This window comes from Mustela nigripes, chromosome 14 (assembly GCF_022355385.1).
Source record: "Mustela nigripes isolate SB6536 chromosome 14, MUSNIG.SB6536, whole genome shotgun sequence".
In the NCBI taxonomy this organism is placed as follows: Eukaryota; Metazoa; Chordata; class Mammalia; order Carnivora; family Mustelidae; genus Mustela; species Mustela nigripes.
In genome coordinates, this window is record NC_081570.1 from 104,951,922 (window position 1) to 104,962,478 (window position 10,557).

Below are 10,557 nucleotides of genomic sequence, written 5' to 3' on the forward strand. Positions count from 1 at the left end.
GTTTAATAATTCATTTTGTCTTTTTTTCTTTTTAATAAAAGGATATTTTTTCTTTCTTTATTTTTTAAGATTATTTATTTATTTACTTGACAGACAGAGATCACAAGTAGGCAGAGAGAGAGAGGAAGGGAAGCAGGCTCCCGGCTGAGCAGAGGCCCTGATGTGGGGCTCAATCCCAGGACTCTGGGATCATGACCTGAGCCAAAGGCAGAGGCTTTAACCCACTGAGTCACCCAGGCGGCCCAGTAATTCATCAGTCTTATGTAACACCTAGTGCTCATTACATCTCATGCCCTTCTTAATGTCCAGCACCCAGTTACCCTATTCCCCCACGAGCCTCCCTTTCAGCACCCTCAATTTGTTTCCTATAGTTAAGAATCTCTCTTTTTTTTTTTTTTTTAAGATTTTATTTATTTGACAGACAGAGATCACAAGTAGGCAGAGAGTGAGAGGAAGAGAAGCAGGATCCCTGCTGAGTAGAGAGCCCGATGCGGGCTTGATTTCAGGATTCCGAGATCATGACCTGAGCCGGAGGCAGAGGCTTTAACCCATTGAGCCACCTAGGTGCCCTCTCTTATATTTTTTTTAAGATTTTATTTATTTATTTGACAGAGAGAGAGAGAGACTGAGATATCACAAGTAGGCAGAGGCAGGCAGAGAGAGAGGGGCAAGCAAGTTCCCTGCTGAGCAGAGAGCCCAATGTGGGGTCTAATCCCAGGACTCTGAGATCATGACCTGAGCCAAAAGTGGAGGCTTAACCCACTGAGCCACCCAGGTTGCCTTGAGAGTCTCTTATGGTTTGTCTCCCTCTGTGATTTCATGCTATTTTATTTTTTCCTCCCTTCCCCTATGATCCTGTTGTGTTTCTTAAATTCCACATATGAGTGAAACCATATTATAATTGTCTTTCTCTGACTGACTTATTTTGCTTATATAACTTATTTTGCTTACTTATTTAGCATGATATCCTCCAGTTCCATCCACGCTGATGTAAATGGTAAGATTTCATCATTTATGATGGCTGAGTAATATTCCACTGTGTGTGTGTGTGTGTGTGTGTGTGTGTGTGTACCATCTTCTTTATCCATTCAACTGTCAATGGGCATCTGGGCTTTTTCCATAGTTTGGGTATTGTGGACATTGCTGCTATAAATACTGGGGTGCAGGTGCCCATTTGGATCATATTTGTATCCTTTGGGTAGCTACCCAGTAATGGAATTTGCTAGGTTTTAGGGTAGCTCTATTTTTAAATTCTTGAAAAACTGGTCAGTGCAAATGCCTGATCCAATATATGGGCAGGAGGGAGTAAGGTGTGTGGTGTTGGAGGTGTGTGTGTGTGTACATGTGTATGTACACAAGAAATCATAAGAAAGTAGCAAGGTAGCAGAGATCTAATTTGCTAAAGTTCACAGTACTATTTCTTTGCGAGGTGCCAATGTTCTATTGTATATAACATTGTAGTGATATCCTTGGTTAGAACTGAATTATAGTAAGCGAAGTGGTTCCAGAAGAACATAAACCTACATATGGATTCTCAGAATTTTTTTTAAAGATTTTATTTATTTATTTGAGAGAGAGAGACAGTGAGAGAGAGCATGAGCGAGGAGGTCAGAGGGAGAAGCAGACTCCCCATGGAGCTGGGAGCCCGATGCGGGACTCGATCCCAGGACTCCGGGATCATGACCTGAGCCTAAGGCAGTCGTCCAACCAACTGAGCCACCCAGGCGTCCCGGATTCTCAGAATTTTTTCTGGATTGTTTGGAATTGGGTCTTAGACCTGATTTAGACCTGATTAGATTTGAAGGTATTAAGGGTCCTGATGTCAGGGAACATTGACAGTTTGTTGCAGGAATTCTCCACCTTTAGTGCCCACAGTTCCCACCTTTAATGGTCACACCACTTTCAAGAATGAAGAGGTAGACTGGATGAGGAATGGTAGGTAACAAAGCGAAGTTTACTGAGCAATAGTATAAAGCTCCTGAAGAGGGAGGGAGCCCGAGAGGGTTGCCTTTGGAGTTCCTAAGTTTAGGGGTTTTTATGAGCGCTTCTGCCGAACTACTGAGCAATCAGGGTGTGCTGAGTTGTGCCAATCAGGGCTTTGGTCATGTATCTGTCTACTGATCAGGTTAATGTCTCTGTGCTGATGGTATTTTTTGCTGACATCTGGGGGCTTATGTCTTAACTGCCCCTTGCCTGTGATACTGACAAAAGCTTTGTGGTTAATTGTCTTATTTTAGGACGTTTTGCAGAAGTCATTTCTGCAAAGGTTGCAAAGCAGAATGCTAGCGTAGTCCTGTCTAAGCTGCAAAACAGGATGTTAGTGCTACCTTATTTTTGCTGTCCTGACTCCATATTTTCTTGTTCAGGACCCTGACCCTGACTACCTAACTGTCCAACTAACTTCTAAGAAGTTCATGGCATGCGGTAGCAAGACATTGGCTCTCACTGCTCAAGAGGCTCTCACTGCTCACTTGCTTGGTTGACTGAAAACTTGCACCAAAAAGTGGCCTATTGTAAATGAAGTTCAAGTGCCAGAACTTCTTTGGTATATTACAGAGGAAAATATCTAAGCTTAAGGAGATCAGGATGCTAGAGTGGATTTATCATGTAAGACAAACTCATTCACTCCAATCTACATCCTCTGGAAAGATAAAGAAGAACACTACTTTGAAGAAGGCTTTGTCTGCATCCTCAAAGTACTCTGTGGTGGCTGTTTTGGAAAGGACAGTGGGAACTACTGCCAGTGAACTGTGATCCCTGAAATCAATGGGGATAATAGGGAGATGGAGTTGAGAGGGTCATGTGTGAATAATTAATCATCAAAGACAAGCTGATCACAGTTAATATGATGGATAGCAGACTTGAAGCACTAATCAGAATGGCTCAGCACTTTTTGTCATTTGACTCATCAGTGTCCTTAGATCTGAAATAGATAGATAGGTAGCTTAGAGTTTTACTTGATCTATATAAGCAGAAACTTTTTTTTAAGTTGAGTGAATGTAAGTCAGACTTGAATCACAGTAGCCACAGATGCTCAACAAATTCACAACTGGTAGAGCCTTTTGAATGAAGGGAAAATAGGTACCCCCAAGGAAAGATGCTATTTATGCTCTCAGACCTTTAGCGGAATAGCATGTTTGTGCCAGAGTCATCTGAGTAGAATGTTCTATTAGTAAAAAGTAACTTTATAATAGAATATTTGACAATTCTACCATGATAAATGTAACTTTATCTTAGCTTTTTTTTGTTATGCTTAATTGCTAAAAATATTATATAAGGATTATCCTTATGGTTGATTACCAGTCAAATCAGAATGAGGCAAGTTTAGAATTTGAACATGTATTTGACTGTCATAAGATTTACCTTTAGTAGGAAGCCAGAATAGAGTAGCTAATTACATATTTAAGCAACATTTAAGACTTTTACAGGAGCATACAATGAAATTTATAGCAACATTTGATATTTTTAACTTCAGCCATCCCAGATATAGGTGTGGAGTGATACTGTGGTCTTAATTTGCCTTTGCTAATGGCTAGTGATGTTGAATGGCTTTTCATGTGCTTATTTGAAGTCTTTATATCATTTCAGGTGAAATATACGTTCCTATCTTTGTCCGTTTTCTAATTGGGTTTTCTGTTATTTTATTATTGAGTTTTGAAATTCTTTTTGTATTCTAGAGATGAGTCCTTTGTGGATATATGGTTTGCAAATATTTTCTCCTTGTCTTTTCATTCTCTTAACAAAATCTTTTGTAGAGCAACAGTTTTTAATTTTGATATGGTCCAATCTATCCATCTTTCCTTTTACGGATTGTGCTTTTGGTGCCAAGATTAATAACCCTTTGCCTTGAGGAGAACACAGGCAGCAACCTCTTCGACCTCAGCCGCAGCAACATCTTCCTAGGAACAACGCAAAAGGCAAGGGAAGCAAGGGCAAAAATGAACTATTGGGATTTCATCAAGATCAAAAGCTTTTGCACAGCAAAGGAAACAGTTAACAAAATCAAAAGACAACTGACAGAATGGGAGAAGATATTTGCAAACGACATATCAGATAAAGGACTAGTGTCCAGAATCTATTAAGAACTTAGCAAACTCAACACCCAAAGAACAAATAATCCAATCAAGAAATGGGCAGAGGACATGAACAGACATTTCTGCAAAGAAGACATCCAGATGGCCAACAGACACATGAAAAAGTGCTCCATATCACTCGGCATCAGGGAAATACAAATCAAAACCACAATGTGATATCACCTCACACCAGTCAGAATGGCTAAAATCAACAAGTCAGGAAATGACAGATGCTGGCGAGGATGCGGAGAAAGGGGAACCCTCCTACACTGTTGGTGGGAATGCAAGCTGGTGCAACCTCTCTGGAAAACAGCATGGAGGTTCCTCAAAATGTTGAAAATAGAACTGCCCTATGACCCAGCAATTGCACTATTGGGTATTTACCCTAAAGATACAAACGTAGTGATCCAATGGGGCACGTGTACTCGAATGTTTATAGCAGCAATGTCCACAATAGCCAAACTATGGAAAGAACCTAGATGTCCATCAACAGATGAATGGATCAAGAAGATGTGGTATATATACACAATGGAATACTATGCAGCCATCAAAAGAAATGAAATCTTGCCATTTGCGACAACATGGATGGAACTAGAGCGTATCATGCTTAGCGAAATAAGTCAAGCGGAGAAAGACAACTATCATATGATCTCCCTGATATGAGGAAGTGGTGCTGCAACATGGGGGCTTAAGTGGGTACGAGAAAAATAAATGAAAGAAGATGGGATTGGGAGGGAGACAAACCATAAGTGACTCTTAATCTCACAAAACAAACTGAGGGTTGCTGGGGGGAGGAGGTTTGGGAGAAGGGGGTGGGATTATGGACATTGGGGAGGGTATGTGTTTTGGTGAGTGCTGTGAAGTGTGTAAACCTGGTGATTCACAGACCTGTACCCCTGGGGATAAAAATATATGTTTATAAAAAATAAAAAAATATATTAAAAAAAAATAACCCTTTGCCTACTCCTAAACCCTGACCATTTTTTCCCTACTTTTCTATAAAAGCTTTATAATTTTATATTGTACATTTAAGTATGTGCTCTATCTTGAATTACTTTTGTTTAAGGTGTGAGGTTTAAGGCAAGGTGCATTTTTTTTTTTTTTTTGGCCTGTAGATGTCCAATTGCTCCAGCATCATTTGTTAGAAAAGGCTGTCCTTCCTTCATTGAATTGCTCTTGCACGTTATACAAAATTAGTTGGACATACTTGTGTGGGTCTGTTTGTGGGTGCTCTGTCCTGTTCTATGTGTCTATTCCTTCAGTAATACCACACTGTATTGCTTACTAGAACTATATAATAACCCTATATAATAACCTACCTAATCAGGTAGAATGATTCCTTCCACTTTCTTCTTTTTCAAGATTATTTTAGCTATTTAAGAGTCTGTTATTTACACATAAGTTTTATAATATATGTGTCTATGTCTGTAAAATATTTTGCTGGGATTTTGATAGGAATTATACTTATCCTATAGATCAGTTTGGGGGGAGTTGACATCGTTACTGTCTTGAGAAGTTCAGTCATAAACACAGTATATCTCCCCATTTATTTAGGTTTTTATTTTATTTTTTAAATGAATTTAATTTTTAAAAAAGATTTTGTTTATTTGACAGACAGAGTTCACAAGTAGGCAGAGAGACAGGCAGAGAGAGGGGGAAGCAGTATCTTATAATTTTCAGCATACAAGTTCTTTATTTGCTTTGTTAGATTTGTACCTAAGTATTTTATTTTCTTTGGAGCAATTGTAAATTGTATTGTTTTTAAATTTTAAATAGGGTACCTGGGTGGCTCAGTTGGTTAATCGACTGCCTTTGGCTCAGGTCATGATCCTGGGAGTCCTGCATTGGCCTCCCAGCTCCATGGGGAGTCTGCTTCTCCCTCTGACCTCCACTCTCATGTTCTCTCTCTCTTTCAAATAAATAAATAAAAATTCTTAAAATAATTCAATTAAATAATTTCCATGTATTCATTGTTAGTGTACAGAAATGCGGTTGATTTTTGTGTGTTGCTCTCATATCCTGCAATCTTGCTGAACTCATTTATTAGTTCTAGGTTTGTTTTTTCCTTGGAATTTTCTTTTTTTCCTTGGAATTTTCTTTATAGACAGTTATTTCATCTGCAAATAGGGCCAGTTTTATTTCTTTCTTATTCATCTATATGCCTTTTATTTCTTTGTTCTTGCCTTAGTGCAGTGGTCAGAACTTGTGGTATGATATTGAATAAAAATCCTGAGAGCAGACATCAATTTCTTATCCCTAATCTTTGGGGGGAGTGATGAGATAACAAAAGGCAAGGGGAGGATAAAAGGGCAAACTGACACTCCATAGAACACCTCCCCCTCTCAAGGTGGGTATGTGATATATGTGTCATTTTTCAGGCACTCAGGACTACCCAAGAACAAAGGAAGGAAAAAGCAAATGGTCAAATGATAAAGATCACAGTAGTACAGGACATAAAACTCTATCAGTTTGTAACTGTCTTAATAATTTACCAGAAAAGCACCATCTTGAGAATAGTCGGACCTCCAGGAACCTATAGATTCCATTTCCTGGAGTCACGTTCTCCCTCCATAGAATAAAAAAACCCTATATAATCAGTTACTTGTCACACTTAAAGTGCAGCTTTTTCTGCCCTTGGGTCCTATCCCTGTGCGTTAACAAAACCACCTTTATGCAACAAAAACATCTCAAGAATTCTTACTTGACATTTCACTCTCGGACCCAAACACGAAGTTATATTAGAAAACATTCAGTATTTCACCACTAAGTATAATGTTAGCTGTAGGTTTTTTTGTAAATGCTCTTTATTAAATTGAGGAAGCGCCTCCTAGTCCTATTTGTCTGAGAATTGTATTCATGAATGGGTATTGGATTTTGTTGAATACTTTTTCTGCATCGGTTGGTGTATAGTATGTTGTGTCTTCTTTAACCTGCTAATACAGTAAATTATGTAGAGGCCACTTTAGACAACAGACTTGAGCAATGGAAACCTGATCACTGCAAAAGGGCCCTCAGCCACCCCTGGCTGAATAGAGACAGGCCTATAAAAGGCCGCATACCTCAGAACATCCCTAGGCTTTAACTAACCAGTGGCCTACTTACAACTACGCACAGTAACCAAAAAGGAGAAAATTCCATGCATCGCCATACTTCCTCATCTTCCCTCTTTAAAAAATAGCAGTCTTGTGGCAGACAGCCTCTCCTTTGCGTTCTTGCCCACTGCTCCCCGGTGAGATTCAATAAATTTCTATCTCCTTTGTTCTGCCTTGGGCGAATCCTTCCACCGCCCATGCCATGGCTTCCACCTGATTGTCGCCCCACATTTGGGGCTCCCATCTGATCAAAAGGGAGACACCACAAATTATATCAATTAATTTTTTACTGTTGAACCAGCCTTGGAATAAACACTTGGAATAAATCCCACTTTGTCATGATGTATAATTCTTTTTATACATTTCTGGATTCAATCTGCTAATATTTTGCTGCTGATTCAATTTGCTACTATTTCTGCATTTAAGTTCATGAGGGCTATTGGCTTATAGTTTTCTTTGGTATCATCTTTGCCTGGTTTAGGTAACAGGGTACTATTAGCCTCATAAAATGAGTAGGAATGTGTTCCTTTCTCTTGTATATTCCAGATTAGATTGTGTATAATAAGTGTTACTTCTTTAAATGTTTCATAGACTTTTCAGTGAAACCATCTGGGCCTGGAGATTTGTTTATTGTACAAATTAAATTCTTCAATCTTTACAGGATTTTCAGGATGTCTATTTCATCTTGATTGGGTTTTGCTAGTTTGCAGTTACTGAGAAATTAGCCCACTGCTTTTAAGTTTTGGAAGGTGTTTTTTGTTATTCATAACAAGCCTCTTCCAACCACACCTGAGTTTATGTTAATGTGGGGGACACTTGGAAAGTAGAGGGCTGGTTGCCAGGGGAACTAATGTGATTAGAAGGTTGGAGTTTCTGTCCCAACCTCCTACCCTTGCAGAGGGGAAAGGGACTGGAGATGGAATCAATCACCAACATTCAATGATTTACTCAATCTGGCCTATGTAATGAAGCCTCCATCAAAAATCCCTGATGTACAGGGTCTGGTGAGCTTCCAGGGTGGTGAACACATGGAGGTGCTGGGAGAGCGGTGAGCCCAGAGAGGGCATGGATGCTCTGTACCCTTTTCCACATACTTTGCCCTATGCAGCTCTTCCATCTGATTGTTTCTGAGGTTTACATATATTTTGACAACAAACCAGTAACCTAATAAGCAAATCGTTTTCCTGAGTTCTGTCAGACACTCTAGCAAGCTAATTGAACTTAAGGAAGGGGTTCTGGGAACCTCTGGCTTATAGCTGGTGGGAAGCACAGGTAGTAGCCTGGGCTGATGACTGGCATCTGAAATGGGAAGAAGGCAATCTGGTGGGACTGAGCACTTGACCTGTGGAATTTGACACTATCTCCTGGTAGACAGTGTCAGAACTGAGTTAAATTGTAGGACACCCAACTGGTGTTGCAGAATTACTTGATGTGCGGAAAATTCATATAGCTGGTGTCAGTGAAGTAGTGTTGTAATACTGAGACCAGAGGAGACAAACTAGGGATGTTTTTCTTTTACAGCAAGTTCACTGTGAGGTAAGTTACTCTCCTAGTTTTCACTGCTTCACTCAGGGTGCTTTTTGAGATGTCTGATGATGCTATAGGCATTCCTCAGTGTCCCCTGATATTTTTGAACCTGAAGATCATCTTTATTTTCTCCGGCATTGGCTACCCCATGCTCTGCCATTATCTTGACTTTCTTTGGATAATTTCATTCTCCAAACGTTCTGACTTTCTTCCATTTGTTCTCTTAGCTCTGGACTCTTAGGGCATTGGCTCAGCTCAAGTTCTTAGAGGAAACACACACAGTAGGAGCCACAGTCAGGTCCCAGCTGCAGTTCCCAGGGCATGTTTAATACACATTCTAGGGCCCCATAGGCTCAGAGAAAACATAGTGGGAAAAGCCCTCAAAGAGCAAAAACAATAACCTTATTTTACTGATGAGGAAAACAGATCCAGAGACTAAGAGATTTTTCCCAAGCTCCCTCACTACTAGATGGCAGCAGAGTTACCACACAAATCTTGGCCTCAAGCTTCTCTGTCCAAAGTACATAACACATCCTAAGGAACCCACATCCAAATTTCAGGGGAAATTTGGGTCAAATTGGGTCAAAATTTGGTTCAAACACAAGCATTTCCACTGTTAAAACAAAGACCCTTTCCTGGGACAATTCTTTTGTCACAATTCTGTAGTCCTATTATTTATACTCAGTTTTCAATGGTGGTTGACACAGTGGGATCAAGAACACAAGTATTAAGTAAAATTTATCACAGCCATAATTAAAATGTATTGATGTGCTTAAAAGACTTCAGGATCCTGTGCCAGAAGATCTTCCTCCTGAGAGTGGGCGCTCAGTCTGCCTTGTTCACCCCATCTCTCCAGTTCCTCCACAAGAAACTGGCACATAAAACATTCAGTAAATGTTTATGGAATAAATAACAGTTACCAGGAACAACTTTTACTGATGTCCAGTTCTAATCATGTTTCCAACAAATTCTGTCCTGGGTCTATGCTGAAGAAATAAAAGCAGTCCAGGATTTGGTATTTTCATTTATTTACTATTATTTTTAAGGTAAGCTCTACCCCCAACATGAAGCTTGAACTCACAACCCTGAGATCAAGAGTCACATGCTCTACTGACTTAGCCAGCCAGCCAGGCACCCCATAAAGCAGTCTAAAATTTCAATACCAGCTTCATCACATATCACATATGCTTTAATAGATGATTTCACTATCCTCTTTCAGCGTGTTCTGCTCACATCTAAAATAGAGAAGGAAGCACTAACCAGGAGAGTTCCTGGATGTTAAAATTAACATTAGCAGAGAAAGCTCCCAATCCCAGCATCGTAGTCATCAGTGTGCTTGTTAAAAACATCTGGGGAATATATGAAAAATGAACAGCTAACATTATACTCAGTGGTGAAAAACTGAGAACTTTTCCTCAGAAAAAGATCAGGAATAAGATAAGAGTGTCCAGTTTTATTCAACCCAGCACCAGAAGTCCTAGCCATAGCAATCAGACAAGAAAAAGACATAAAAGGCATCCAATTTGGTCAGGAAGAAGTAAAATTTTCACTATTTGCAGATGACACTATACTGTATATAGAAAACCCTGAAGACTCCATCAAAAGACTATTGGAACTCAGTAAAGTTGGAGGATACAAAGCTAATAATCAGAAATCTGATTATTAAATTATTAAATCCAATACCACAGTGTGGTATTGGAACAAAAATGATACTTAGATAACAGAATAGGAAGTTCAGAAACAGACGCGTGCCTTTTTTTTTTTTTTAAAGATTATGTTTATTTATTTGACAGACAGAGATCACAAGTAGGCAGAGGGGCAGGCAGAGAGAGAGGAGGAAGCAGGCTGCCTGCCAAGCAGATGCG